Raw genomic sequence first — 14,149 nt, forward strand, 5'->3', positions numbered from 1 at the left:
ACATCAGGTCCCACTCTGTTGACTTAAAACTTATTTAGCTCATCTTCCTAGAAAAAACAAAGGTGTTGTTCTAGGAAGGCATATTTAAGTCTGAAAATTATACTTTAAAAATGCAGCACTAGGAAAAGCAAACTGATTAGGAATGCTGACTTCATAAGTTCTGAGTTTACTTTTTTTGTTGGGAATTTTCATGTACTAGTTACCTTTAAGAGAGAAAAAAAAAGCCTGAAAGCTAGGAGGTGCAACCTGCAGTAATTGCTACAGAAAACTAGTATTTAGTATTTCTGAAAGGTCCTTTTCATTTTTTAGTTCTTTAGCAGTAACAGTACAAAAGCCACAATTCCTTTTAGATTGTCACTGACACGTTAAGATTATACCAAAAAATGCAAACCTACTCCCCACTTCCCCCCACCTGCCCCCTTTGATATCTCCCAAGAAAAAAATCCCAAGTAATCTTTATTAATATTAACTGCTTAAAATGTTATTAATGCTATATGATTAAAATGAATCTTGGTTTCCTGGCAGCTCCTTTCTGGTAGAGATGAAGACTGAATCAGATAGACTATTAAAAATGTACATATTTGGAGGATATTTATATGCCCGGAGACGGACAACTTACGTATCATGAGTTAGTGCAAACTCAAATCATGACAAAGCTGATTTTATAGAAATTTCAGGCTGAGTTTAACTCTTTCTACTCTGAAACAGAAACAGTGAAAAGCTTATATTACATGTCTACAGCAATGCTAATTTTTTTAATTAGGCATTTTCAAGAGGAAAGCTATTCCTAATGACCAAACAACGCATTTAAGTAAGGATCCAGTTAAAAATTTGCCACTCTCCAAATTTAACCAATGTCAGCATCTGATAATTATATGAAAAAAGTACAAAATGCATAAAAATATACTGTCCTTTCCAACATCAGTCCTATTGTTCTGGACATTTTCATTTTTGCATACTTGCTTCGTCTATTTAGTTTTGCTGCCAGGGAGTTCTGGGGATGCTACTGAGAGTTTGTAATGAGAGGGGGAATGCTCCAGCAAGGCCATAAAAAAACCCAGAAATTTTAAAAAAGTTAAAATCCAGGGAACAGACTGAACTCCTGACCATGGATACCCACACCACTTCAACTGCTACCACCCTCCCAAGATCTCCAGAAATGCTGCTTCCAGGTCCTGCTGCCCACCCTGCCACCTGGCTCTGCAGGACAGCAGCCTCCTGCACTGATACATTCAAAGCAGCAGTAGCAGATGCTGTAAGTGTGAGGATAAACAAAGAGAATGGGAACTGTATTTTTGAGGGGAACATTAAAAATAACTAAGTTTGTGACTAGAGCATCCTTTAAAGGCTGATAAATTTATCCATTTTTCAAAATTATTTTTTCTCCCTTTTCCCTCCCTTCTCAGGCATGAAGAATAATGTACCTGCTACTTGGAGTTTAAGTAGTTTACATTTTCATGAGACAACAAAAAGCCCTGCTTGCTGCACTCATGGGTAAGCACCCAGAAATCCTGTTTGCTGGCTCTAAAGCATCAACAATTAATCCCCCAGCTGTGGGCATTACTTTGCAAAACCATGCACATGAACAACAGTACATCCAACAGCACTAGCAATGCAGAAGCTAATGGAGTATCTGATTATTTTTCAGAATACTCAGTGGACTTGATGGCTTGTCTCTGATCATCTGTGCCCACTGCAAGTCCTGGAAGGACATACAGAGAAAAAGAATCATTCAAGATCATGCAGTTCTCTAGATAGATTTTTTTATGATCCTGTAGAGTCAATATCTCTCAACCTTTCATAAGGTAGGAAAATGATGTAATTCCCTACTACGCAAACAGGGAAGTGAACTACCAGAAGTACCTCCACATGCTCAAATGAAAGCAGAAGAGCAATGTGTGCAAGTATCCTCCCTCTAGCTTTAATTCAGCCAGCCTCAATAACCAACAGCTATGAGAACACAGGAGGAGACTATTTTGACATGGAGATAGTTATTATTTTTTAAGAATTTAAACTGCCTAACTTTTAAGACCAATAGCAGAGTCTCCATTTTATTTTGCTCTGTGGGCATATTCATAGAAATTACAGCTCAGATCTACAAAAGAAAATAAAAAGCCAACTCTCTGAGGATCCGGGTTCTGGTGCTCTCTGGTACAGTATCCCACACAACAGTAATTTTTTAATTTTTGCTTCTCTATTATACCTCTGTCCCTGAGACTACAGACATACATCACCCACATCTGCTCATACCACTGCACACTTCCTTACTATCACCTGCTGTCATACCAACATTCAAAACTGGTCATATTCAGACATGAAGCATTACTAATTATTTCCCTTAGATCCGCAGCTCTGTCTTCTTATCAATAACAAGTCTTCTGGGTACATGTGCCAATTCTGACCCTAAAAGATGTACCATGACAGATGACAAGCGTTACACAAACAAGTCAACACTAAGACCAAAAATAGAAAAGATATGTATGTAGTACTCCAAGAGCAATATTAAAAATGTCTATCAAGTTGGAAAAATACAAAATTGTAGAACATAACACAGGTATAGAGAAAGCATTTTCAGTGTATTAGTTCTGAAACTGAATCCTTGGGGGTTGCTAGCTGTGCCTCTGATGAGCCCAAAGGAGTTGCCAGAGCACTGTGTAGATGCAAACAGATAAAACCACACACTAAGAAAGTTGTAGCATAGGGTCACACAAACCACCTTTAAACATAAGGCAACAGAAACATGAAAGAGGAGACACTGCTACTCGGTCATATAAATACACATGATTAAGCTTCACAAGCCAAACCACCAATATCAATTCTTGCATTCATTTCAAGAGACCTCCTATGTTTAAAGCCAGGAAGGTGAAGGTACATTCACACTTCACGAGAAATGCTAAACTTGGCAGCATTTCATTAACGCCTCACTGACTGGACTAACCAGGCTGAGTTTTACTGCTTTTATATTCTGCTAGTGTATTTTATTTGGCTCAATAGTAAAGATAAAAGTTTTGGAATAAATACTAAAGCATCTCAAGACGAAACGTTAACACGATGCACAGCCAGCAACAAGGAGAGTAAGCTACAACTCTTTTAGTCTTTTTCTTCAGGCAGAATGACCTAGAAAAAAGTGGGATTGGAAGCTTTCAGGAAAGCACCTAGCACAAGCAAATAAAACACAGCACAGACTTAATACATTAAGTTGGATTGGTAAAATAATTGTTTATTCTAAAGCTATCTTAAGATAAATATGGAATTATTTTAATGGAATTATATAGATACATTATAATCACTATGTGAATAGTAATGTTATTTCTAAAACATTAATAAGCTCTATAAAGAAGTTCCAGTTCGTTACACATAACTGAAGGGTGTTAAACTAACCTAGGAGAGCCTCTCCACCTGAAGTTGAGGCTAATGACTCAACCCTTGCTTAGGTGAATGACCCTTATTTATGCCTTTAACCTTTAATGTTTACTCCTGTCACATTATTTCTTGTAACAAGGGTACACTCTTAAAATCCAAAAAGAATTAAAAATGCAACAATTGAGGGACTGAAAATAAATCTGTATGCAGAAGCAATTTCTAGACTTCTTGCTCATATTAAACACAGAACAGTACCACAATTCCTGTGTCACCAAATGGAGAGAAAAAAAGAGATTCGATATGGCTATTTGCATGCTGTGGACCCTCAAGGACAGATAAGATCTGGAGATAAGATAGGCAAAGAAAACAAATACTCTTGCTCTTGAGGAATACAGTATAATGTTTAGGAGGTTACTATCCCCCCTACAGTGATATAGTAAGCTAATAGTCCAAGCATTTTCATTCCCTATTAATGAAGTAAGAACAGGCTAAGCTTAGATCACTTTCAACTCCCCAACTGGATCTGCAACAGTCTGTCCACATGAACAAAGTTTAAATAACAAAACTTGATTCAGCTCCAAAGAACTCTCCACACAGATTACTCCTGTCTAGCTTGGGAAGAGACTTTTACCCACTAACTCAAGCTGTCATGTTTCACACAGAATAAAGAGAAGCAAAAGACCTACCAGAAATTCCACATCATCAGTGAAGTTGTCAAGAGATAAAAACATCCAGATTTACTTTTCCCTCATAGGCAGCTGAACATCACCAGATGTATTTTCCGTAAGGAACAACGTATTTTACTGTTTAACTCAGCTGCAGTTGCTAGACAGAAACTGGTTACAAAACAGAACATAAACTATTAACAGGTAGAGTGCTATGCCACCCCAAATGTAAAAGTGCAGTGCCGCTGGAAATCAGGCCACTTGGGAAGATTTTGATTTTTAGGTCAACAAGAACACTGCCACAGATGTTTTAAAATAATTAATACTTTCATTTTCTTGTATATCCTGTTTCAACCCACCCCAATTCAATCAAGCATCAAGTCCAAGCCCTCTGAATCCTGCAGCTTCTTATGCTCACACTCTAGAGGTATACACAGTATTACTCTCTACTTTCTACCTGAAAAGAGATGGGGGTCGGCCTCTTCTCCCAGGGAACTAGTGATATGACAAAGGGAAAAGGCCTTAAATTGCACCAGTGGCGGTGCAGGTTGTATATTAGGAAATATTTCTTCACTAGAATAGTGGTTAAGCATTGGAACACGCCCCGCAGGAAAGTGGTCGAATCACCATCCCTGGAAGTGTTAAAAAATGAGCAGACATGGCACTTTGCAATATGGATTTGGTAGAAGGTGGGATTTGAGGTCTTGGAGGTCTTTTGCAACCTTAATGACTCTGTGATTCTGTGAACTAGAGAAGGATGCAGTTTACCATATCCAGAGAGGTAAGACGGATGTCACTGTTCCCTTACTTCTCCCTAGAGCATGCAGACATATACACAAAGGACTTTTTATGTAGGCACTTCCCAGCATTCAACTAAAACACCAAATATTTACCATTTTCTACAATCCAAAAAGAATTATAAACATTCAACATATCAACTAGCATTTAGACAATCCGCTTAGCATTACCTTGCTGATTTGTCACTTGACACCATCATGTTCCTTGCTCATAACAACTTCTAATTTCGTGATCTGTTTAGTATTTCAAAGAAAGCCTGCATATCTGTTTTGACAAGGTCAAAACATGCATAAAGATAACCACATCACTCCCAGATCCAAGGAATTACGGGTTCTCTACCAAGTTTATAAGTGACACTATCAAGTCCTCCTTAGATTCTCCTCTCTGAGCCAAGCAAAGGCCCAGAAGCAGTGAACAGAAAGTCACTCCATCCTCACCGCTCCTACACAGCGGTATGTTACAAGAGCAAATCAGGTAGCAAACAAATTTGGCCAACCGCCTGGTGCTCCCTCCGTGCCAGGTGAGCAACCAGAAGAACTGTCCTACACCCCATAGTTAGAATGCTGCTAAAGGCCACTGAAACCACAGTGTCACATATCGCAGCCTGGCTACACACCAGAGTTGTTTCTATGAATTAGCTTACACAGGCCTCGAGTGGGATTTGCACGGGTAAAACAGCAGCATCACGGCAGACAACATACAGCAAATGTCCTTTGGTGATAAAGGGGACCCTGATCAGCCAAGGGAATTGGGCTTCCATTCTTCTGTCTCAGGCTGTTAAAACACATCCCTGCAACAAGCAGCTGTCAGTTTAAAGTATTACTGCCCTTCGCCTTCCTCCCTTTCACCTACTTCAGCTGCTTGCTATCACTTCTCCACCCAAAATTTCCACAGAGGTGACTTGCAGAAGACTCAGCGAAAGTGGCTCTGTGTCTGTACTTCCATTTATATCCTACCATGCCAGCTCACACCCCCTTCCAGCGGGCTTTGCTGCACATGGATGAACTGTAGGCACACCCTCACTTGTGCCACAGAAAGCAAAACTGCGGGAGAAAGCTTGGGCAGTGACTTTGTTCAGGAGGCACTAGCAACCACACACTTGGAAAGATGAGTGCTGTGGAGACCTACAGCCAGCATTCATTAGATGAGAAACAGGCTACGAAAGACAAATAAATGCATGATCTCAGCTTCACAGCAATCTTGCTCTCTCTCTTCTCAGTTCTTTTCTCACAAGCACAAGAAAGGCATTGATACCAAAAGTAAATAAAGCTCAGAGTCGAAAGAGATTGGCGATTGAAGAGTCGCTTAAGCCACAAAGATGTAGCTTGATGCTTGGCACAAATACCTGTACCATCAATCCCAGGTACCATAAATCACCTTCTACTTACAATTAGCTTAGGTCCCAAAATGCTTAAAGTCAAGTTTATATTTGCAAATATACCCATTGTACTCAATGAGACTTGGTTAACATGTTCTCAGTGCTTTACAGAGTAAGACCAGGCAACAAGGAAGATTTAAAATATGAACAAACCCATCAGCACTAGAACTGGTCACTGTTTTTTAGGTCAAGCACATTTCCAGCCATATTCATAATCATGCTGTGAAAATTATGGGAAATGTTTCTTTAAAAATGTTTCATCATTCTCAGGTTCTTAGAAAAAGAACCTCACATCAACAGGCCAATGACACTACACTGTGAAGGATTAATATTTAAATACTGTGTCGCTTCAGAAAAGCAACTAAAGACACAAGAGCTACCTAAAGGTAAAATTATAATTTTTAAGTTTCAGCTCAACATCCCTTTTTACAATTGACCCTGATTCATGCAAATTCCATGCCATGCCTTTTTCTCTGTCATCTATCTCCCAGCTGAGAAGCAAAGGAGCTGAGGAGTGGGGGCACAAAGGAGTCTTGCAGTAATGCAATGCAAATGTTTTCCTATCTGAAACACTGTTAACAGAACCAAAATGCCAGGTTTCCATAGCAACCTGAACTGTGTTACATTGCATACTCTGTACATTAAGTAACATATTGAACAGTTTAATTGTAACACAAAATCCTGTACATTTGTAATGTACAAAATCAACACTGGAAACCTTCACTGTTTCCTTTTCAATTGCTTAACCTGCAACATTTATTGCATTTATTGTCTCTTGAGTGTGACCTTGTACTACACCAGCACACACAGCTTCACAGGTGCTCTGATGTTGGCACCATTAGGTGCATTAAAATTACAATGATCAACCGTAAATGAAACTCTCTCCCTGCTGCATAATCTGAAGCCTGTAAAAGCAGCAATGTTTCTAGCACATTCCTTTACGCATTGGGTAAGAAAAACTGATTTAGTTTCTTGCTTTTCTGAAACATCGTTAAAATCTTTATTATCTTACCATTTTTCCTTCCTCCATCTCCAGATTCCTGTAAACAACTACATGTAGTTTCTGGCCTTGTAACAAGAGCCACCTTGTACTATACACAATGCAAAAACTCCCCTCTCAAATAGAATTCCCCTTGCTATACACCAGAGCACAGACATATTGATCTACTAATCAGAGTTTCTCTTCGAAGACCTTTTTTGTTTCCAGAAACAGAAAAGTTCTTCCTGCTTTTCTGTGTTCTAAGCATTCATGCACAGCTGTCTGTTCAAAATTATTACAGTAAATAAAGTTAGTAGTCTATTTCTATGTATGCAGAAAAGACAGTACAATGGAAGGATTCATACAAAACAGTTATATGATATCCTTTCTTCAGCATATCTAATCTGGCCGTTATTTGCTCAACTCTTGGATGTGTTCAGTCAGGGACATGGTTCAGGGCTTCATTAAACAACAAAGAAGTTAAAGATACACTTGAGTACTGTTGCATAAAAAACAGAAGTGTAGAAATTTTCTGGTAACACAGTAGCAGTATATAGTTTACTTTCAGGTTATTCAGGTGTTTTAAACATTTTATTCAATAGAGGTGCTCTTGTTGAACAAAACAGACTGATTTTGAAACTAAAATTTGAACATCTTACACTGACAGTATCGACAAAGTAACTCAGCATGTTGAAGCTAGACATTTCTTCTTTCTGGGAAAAAAAAATACAAAACAAACACCACAAACTCAGAAAATCTGACAAATAGCTTCAATTCCTCCAGTGCTGCATTTTCATGGAAGCCATCCATTTCAGCCACATGCTCAGGTGCAACAACAGAGGTTCTCTGAGCTCTCTATTAATGTACAAAGTGCATTCAGAGGGACTACTTGCTCACACAAGTTATGCTTGTGATACCTAAGCACACATGTGCAGAACTGGGGCACAAAGATGAAAGCTGCTAAATTTCCATTCACCACAAATTATACCTGATATAGCTGGTAACAGTGAGTGTTTCAAATTGCCCAGCAAGACTTCATATTCTCTTGATTCTACATCAGTGCCCTATCTCAAGCTGAAGCCAACCAACACAGTTAATGTATTAACAAGTTTTGGGGTTGTTTGGGGTTTTTTACATGTTAAAGCACCTATTTTTGAGGGGCTGTAGTCCTTCCATTTTGGGTGTTAAAATTTGGCTCCAGAAATTTTTCAAGAAATAGGAAAAGCAGCTTGCACCTGCCCCACCAGGGTGTATTAGTGAATTGTAATTAAAAAGAACTGACACTTTACCTGTGGAAAGTGAATTACCTCAGAGCTAGATTCCTAGAATCAAGGATCATTTGAGTTGAAAAAGACCTTTAAGTTGAAAGATCTTTAAGGTCATCAAGTTTAACCCTAAACTTACCTGTTTAACCTACCTACCTATTCTTGTCAATAATTATTACAGGACCTAGGACTAGAATGCACTCATCAATCTCAAACCCATGGTTGGACTAACCTAATGAACAAGTAACACCTGGAGTAGCTTCCACAGGTCAAAATTGCTTTTCTGAGCTATCTGCTTGCTTGATTCAGGGAAGTAAAAAAAAAAAAAAAAAATTTAAAAAAAAAGGTGAAAAGAAGCAGGAAGAAAGATACGTTTCAAGGCCAGATAACGTAAATTCCAATTTATGACACAGTGTGCTGTCATCCTAGAGCCTTTCAGTGAGAAAATAATCCACAGCTCTATCATCACAGAACTCACAACAAATAGTATATGGCATGAAGTAGAAATCAAAACTTAAACAACAGTTGCAAAACACAGTACAAGGTAACACTTTTTATTTTAAATGCAATATAACGCTGACTGAAAAGCAGTTAAGAGTTGAAAACTGTACTCCATACTGAATGTGAAGTCCTGATTCCAGCTGACATCCGTGGAAGTCTGATTGTTTACAAAGTTTTTGAATATTATAAGAAAACCAAACCAAAACAACAACAACAAGAACTAACAGAAAAAAAAACCCACAGCCAGAGGACAGGCTTTTGAAGGACTGTAACCATTTACTAAGGGATGATGAGAATTTTGCCCAAGAAATAAATTTTGTAACTTGAAGCCCTTACATTCCAAACCCTACACTGGTCCACATGACAGTTACCAAGTACAAAGAAATACATGTCTCCTCAGAAGGACCTTAAAATCAGGTTTGCTGCTACAGGGGACCCCCTGCAGCTCCACCACCTTTCCTTTTGCAAACCTTCTTGGCTTTCCACTGGCATTTGCACACACTACCCACCACACTCTTCAATCGTGACTCGTTCCTAAAGCAGCAGGGTCCCATTCTGCAAGGAGCAGGGTCACTCTGCTCTGCCAGGTCTGGGTCTACATTTCCTTCCCAGGAAGAAAACAAGGAAGGGAATGCATCTTTCATGCTCTTCTCATAAACTTAATCTGAAGCATATCCAGAGTTGAGTAGAAGGGCAAGGAACAATGCTCCTGGATGCAGTGTTTTTCCTGCAGCTCACCATCCATGGAGCCCAGGAGAACCCTCCAATACATAAGGTCTCATTGATTCCTGGGGTTCATGTTACTTGCTATTTCCAAACTTCCTGTAGGAGATTTATGATTTCTTGTATTTGCTGTACCATTTTGGTTTCAAGATCAGTTTCTAGTCCCCTTTCCCTAAACCTGCCTGTTACCTGCCAGGCTCAGCCTGGGACTGGGAACTACCAGAGCAGGGCTCAGAAAAGGACATAACTAGTTGAGTTGACAAAACACTGAAACTTACTTCTCACACAATAGGGTCAGGTGCACAGTGTCAACAGAGCAAAAGAAAAGAAAACTAATTTTCATCTCCTTAGTCTCTTTTCATGACAACCGATGTGTTAGTTATACTAACAGAAATGATGCATTACAAACAGAATCCAATTTTCAAAACAAATAACTCACTTAAAAATTTGTCCACTGACTGATCAGTTAGCAGCAGAGCTCTATTTTAAGGAATCTAGAACTCCTGATAGAAGGGAACAAGTAAGTCCCAATAAGCAACCACATCAGCACTAGCCCAACAAAGGAGATTTACTTTCCATCCTGTATTACTGTAGCAGGACACAAATGTAGATGTCACAAGAAGTTCTTGCCTAGCCTTTGTACAGTGATGTGATACTACCCTCTATTCACTCCTAACCAAAGAAACAATTACCTGTAAATCAAATTAAATTTCTTCAGCTGATACCTAACCACAAAGACTGAAGAACAACTCATGGCCCTAGCAGAGAGCCACCCTTGTCATTCCTTTGGGGTTCTAAATTCATCTCCTAGAGACCCCTGGTGGCCTAGTGGTTAGCGTGCAGGACTTTCACTGCTGCGATCACGGGTTCGATTCCCCGGTCTCCTGGCCTGATGGAGGTCGTTAGCCCTGTGAGGCCATCCATCTATGAGAAGGACACTCTAAACAAACCTACGTCCTGAGGACCTCACTGCCATTGTCCAAGCTTGCTTGGCCCCGGCAGATGAACCTTAGGATTAAAGGGTGGGCTCAGTTCAGCGCAGGCTGTGTCTCACCTAAAAAAATCCATTGCGCAGGCTGGAAAGGTAAAAAGACCTTTCCCCAAATCTTCGTTCGCGAAGATGGGCCATTATTAAATTCATCTCCTAACTGCCCTGATGACTACTCAGGCTGCTTGCAACTTGACCCCTGTATCTGGGTGGCAAAGGGACTTTCATGCTCATCAGCTGTTTCACAGCTGTTAATCATCTGGACCAGGTCTGCACAAGTGACTGGCTCACGGCAGGCAAAGTCAGTCTTTCACCACATACCTGGGCACATTTCAGCATGCTGTTCCCTAACAAAGTAAAAGTTTTACCTCCTTGGTTCTTCACCCATTGTCACCATGATGTCATGACTCACACCACACATCTAGCGGACAACACCAGCACTTCAGTTTTTGAAGCTGGGACAGATGGCATGGCCTGGATTTTATGTCATGGGTTATCACACCTCCTACCTTTAGCAGTCTTCAGCAGCTTCAGTGAAAAAGGTTTGATCCAGGATAGAAAAAAAAGGGAGTACAAAAAGTCAAACATTGCTCATATCAGTGAAGAATTTATTTTTAATATATGTTCTAAATATCATGCAAGCAATCTTCATATGTAAAATTATTATACACTTCAATGCTTCTGTGAAGAAAGTATAATGGAAAAACTCAAGCCACTCTCTGGCCTACAAAGTTTTGCCACGCTTGCTACAGCTACCAAATCCATACAGATTAAACCCAGCTTTATCAGAAGTGCCCAGGTCTTTGGCATCAGTACAGCTACTTAAAAAGCATCATGGAAATGCTGCTTCTTAAGCTGAGAGTAAAATAAAGCCCTTGCCACCAGACTGGAACATTACTTGACCATGAGACAGTTAACTACAGCAACAGCCTAATGCTACCTACTGCATTTGTGCACAGTGACTACTGACACAGCATCCAAGCACTGCCAAGCCACTGACAACACCAAGTTGTTCCTTGTAGCATCTCCTCCAAAGTAACAACCTAAGCAGACTCAAGTATTTCTGCAATCACAGCATCACCTGATCTGGCAGGAAGCCATCCACACCTCTTCCCTTCGTAATGAAGGTGGCAGTGATACTTCATAAATATTCATACTTCTTTCTATCCTCTGCATTACCTTAGAGTATTTCAAAGGAAAACAAACCAGAAAATAAGACAGATGGCATGTGGGACAGAAAGCAGAAAAAAACCAGACAGGAGTAGCAACAGATAGAGAGAGCACTGTTAAAAAAAGGTTAAATTCACTTGAAAGAATGAGTCAGGGAATAAATTACCTTTTCTTAAGATGAGTTCAAGGAAGCAACAGCTCTCACTGTGAACTTCTGTAAAACAAAGCTGTGATTTCCTCTAACTGATGCACCGGGACAGCTCTTTGCCTGGGGAGTCTTAGACTTTGGGGAAATGGCTCTCCTATCTACAGAAACGCTATGGGAAGATGCTAAAATCAGTCACTAACGGGTGAGACTACAGTAAGAAATTTTCCTTTCTAGAAATTATATAAAAATCTTTTAAATTCTCTAAGTGAACAAAAAATGAAACATAAACAATACTAATTTGACACTATAACCAAAAGACAAACACATATCTTGCCTGTATAAACAGGTATAACCTCCCTGCTCAGTTTGGATGCTTTCTGTTCCTGTAAATCAGTTTGATGTTACCATTACTTAAACATGATGGGTAGTCATAGAGCCTGCATTTCAAGAAGGATGTTGGAAAAAACCCCTGTAAAACATACAGAGTAGCCATAAGAAAGGCAACAAAAGAAAAAAGTGGCACCTCAGTGGGATCTACACATAGCATATCGAAGAGGAGGCCAAATGCTTAATTAAACCCTGGGAGTACTTCAGGGCATAGAAAAACTGAGAGCAGGGAACAGCTTCACCTACCTGACAGGGCACTGGACCACACAACACAAGGAATTTGAGGCATGCAACTCAAAGCACAGCTCACCTCTTAAGATAAATAACAATCAGAAAGGCTTAGTGAGATTATGATGAGTACTGTATACATTGAAAGCTCCAAGTCTAAGACAGAAGTCTTCCTAATGGATAAACTGTGGTTCCAGGACAAGTCATTAAGTCTCAAGTAAGAACATGCAAGTCACTAGGATGCTATATGGTATTGAGCTGAAATACTGGTACTCTTTCTCCAAGCTTGGTTAGAGACTGGGAGCAGCTCAGGTGCAAAAGCGAAGCACTGTACCTGGAGTAACTCACCCTTCTGAGCACTTAACTACCACCTTCTGCAGTGAAACCCACTGGAAATACCAACAGACCCCAAGACACCTGCCTGCACCCTGCCCTTGCAGGCAAGCAGAGCAAAGACTGCAGATACTCAACCACAGCCCCATGAAGCATTGCAGTACACTGCCCACCCCAACACTGAGCAAACTGTTCCTAACACACACCTTCCAGAAGCAGCAGAACTACTCATACCCACCTGATGTTTTGACCAGGAACAAAACCATACAGCTTTCTGCTTACAATCAGAAGAGTTTGCAAAGAAAAGGGGAGGGGGAGAAAAAGAATACTTCTGTGCGTATGTTTAATATATAAACCTGAAACATTATGTTTTGGGGGAAAATATAAACCCTCTAGCCTGCTGTGAATTTTGTCACTGCCTCGTTTCATAAATCTGGCTAAGGAAAAATGACAAGGGAATAAGATTTTAAAAAGAAAAAAAAGGGAGGAGAGGAAATAAAGACTTGTTTTTCCTACCCTGCTTTACTTCCTAGTCAAAGGAGGTCACCTAAGTGAGTGCTTTTAATGCTGACTTCACTGAAACACAGAATTATATTTCCTCTTTTTGGGAAAGCAGTCTTAATCCCCAAGACAAACTCACAGCAGCAGCAGTGTGACTTCTGCATTTCCTTCCATGAGGGTACAGATCCCCAGGCCCAGCTCCCTCAAGTGAGAAGGCACCAACTGTGTGGCAGGCGGCCATCCCCACTGTCAATAACTCCACCAGCAGGTGGGTACCTCACTAAAACAAGAGCTGTGCCCATAGAGCCTTAGAATTTTTGTCTTATTGATCACGATGAGGAAGCAATTTGTCAGTTTGCTGCTTCTTAGCTGATGACACTGGATTCACTCCAGAAGTGCCAAGGACTACTGCAGCTGCAGTAGGCAGCATCCGCTGAGACAGAGGACACAAGCCAGGTTCCAGAAAGGTAGCTTTACCATTTTTCTGAACACTGGTTATGTTCCAGCTTTCCTTCCATGCCTACTAGATAGCAAAGAGAAATTGAGTCCCTTTGTCCCTTATTTCCATAATTATTGTTTGCGAGTATTTCCAGCTGCCTGGAGGGCAATTTCTTGTATCAGATCATGCTGCAGAAGCTCAGACTAATTAATTTCCCACCCAAATGTGTGACTGCACGGAGTCACTCTGGCTGCAGTACCTATCCATAGGATTCTCATGATTT

At 40.2% G+C, this 14,149-nt stretch overlaps 1 protein-coding gene across 6 annotated transcripts in view; it reads right to left on the reverse strand.

Moving 5' to 3' along the window:
- NCOA7 (nuclear receptor coactivator 7) overlaps positions 1–14,149 on the reverse strand; it is a 92,549-nt gene that overhangs the window by 69,264 nt on the left and 9,136 nt on the right. Inside the window, exon 3 of one of the 6 annotated variants that reach the window (XM_027691872.1) lies at positions 11,997–12,147. The exons of the other annotated variants lie outside the window; for them this stretch is intronic. The gene's annotated coding sequence lies outside the window, so the exon portion shown is untranslated. The remainder of the gene's footprint in view (positions 1–11,996; positions 12,148–14,149) is intronic. 6 annotated transcript variants of the gene reach the window in all.

The sequence above is a fragment of the Neopelma chrysocephalum genome, unplaced genomic scaffold, assembly GCF_003984885.1.
Source record: "Neopelma chrysocephalum unplaced genomic scaffold, ASM398488v2 Primary Assembly neopelma1_23, whole genome shotgun sequence".
Taxonomy (NCBI): Eukaryota; Metazoa; Chordata; class Aves; order Passeriformes; family Pipridae; genus Neopelma; species Neopelma chrysocephalum.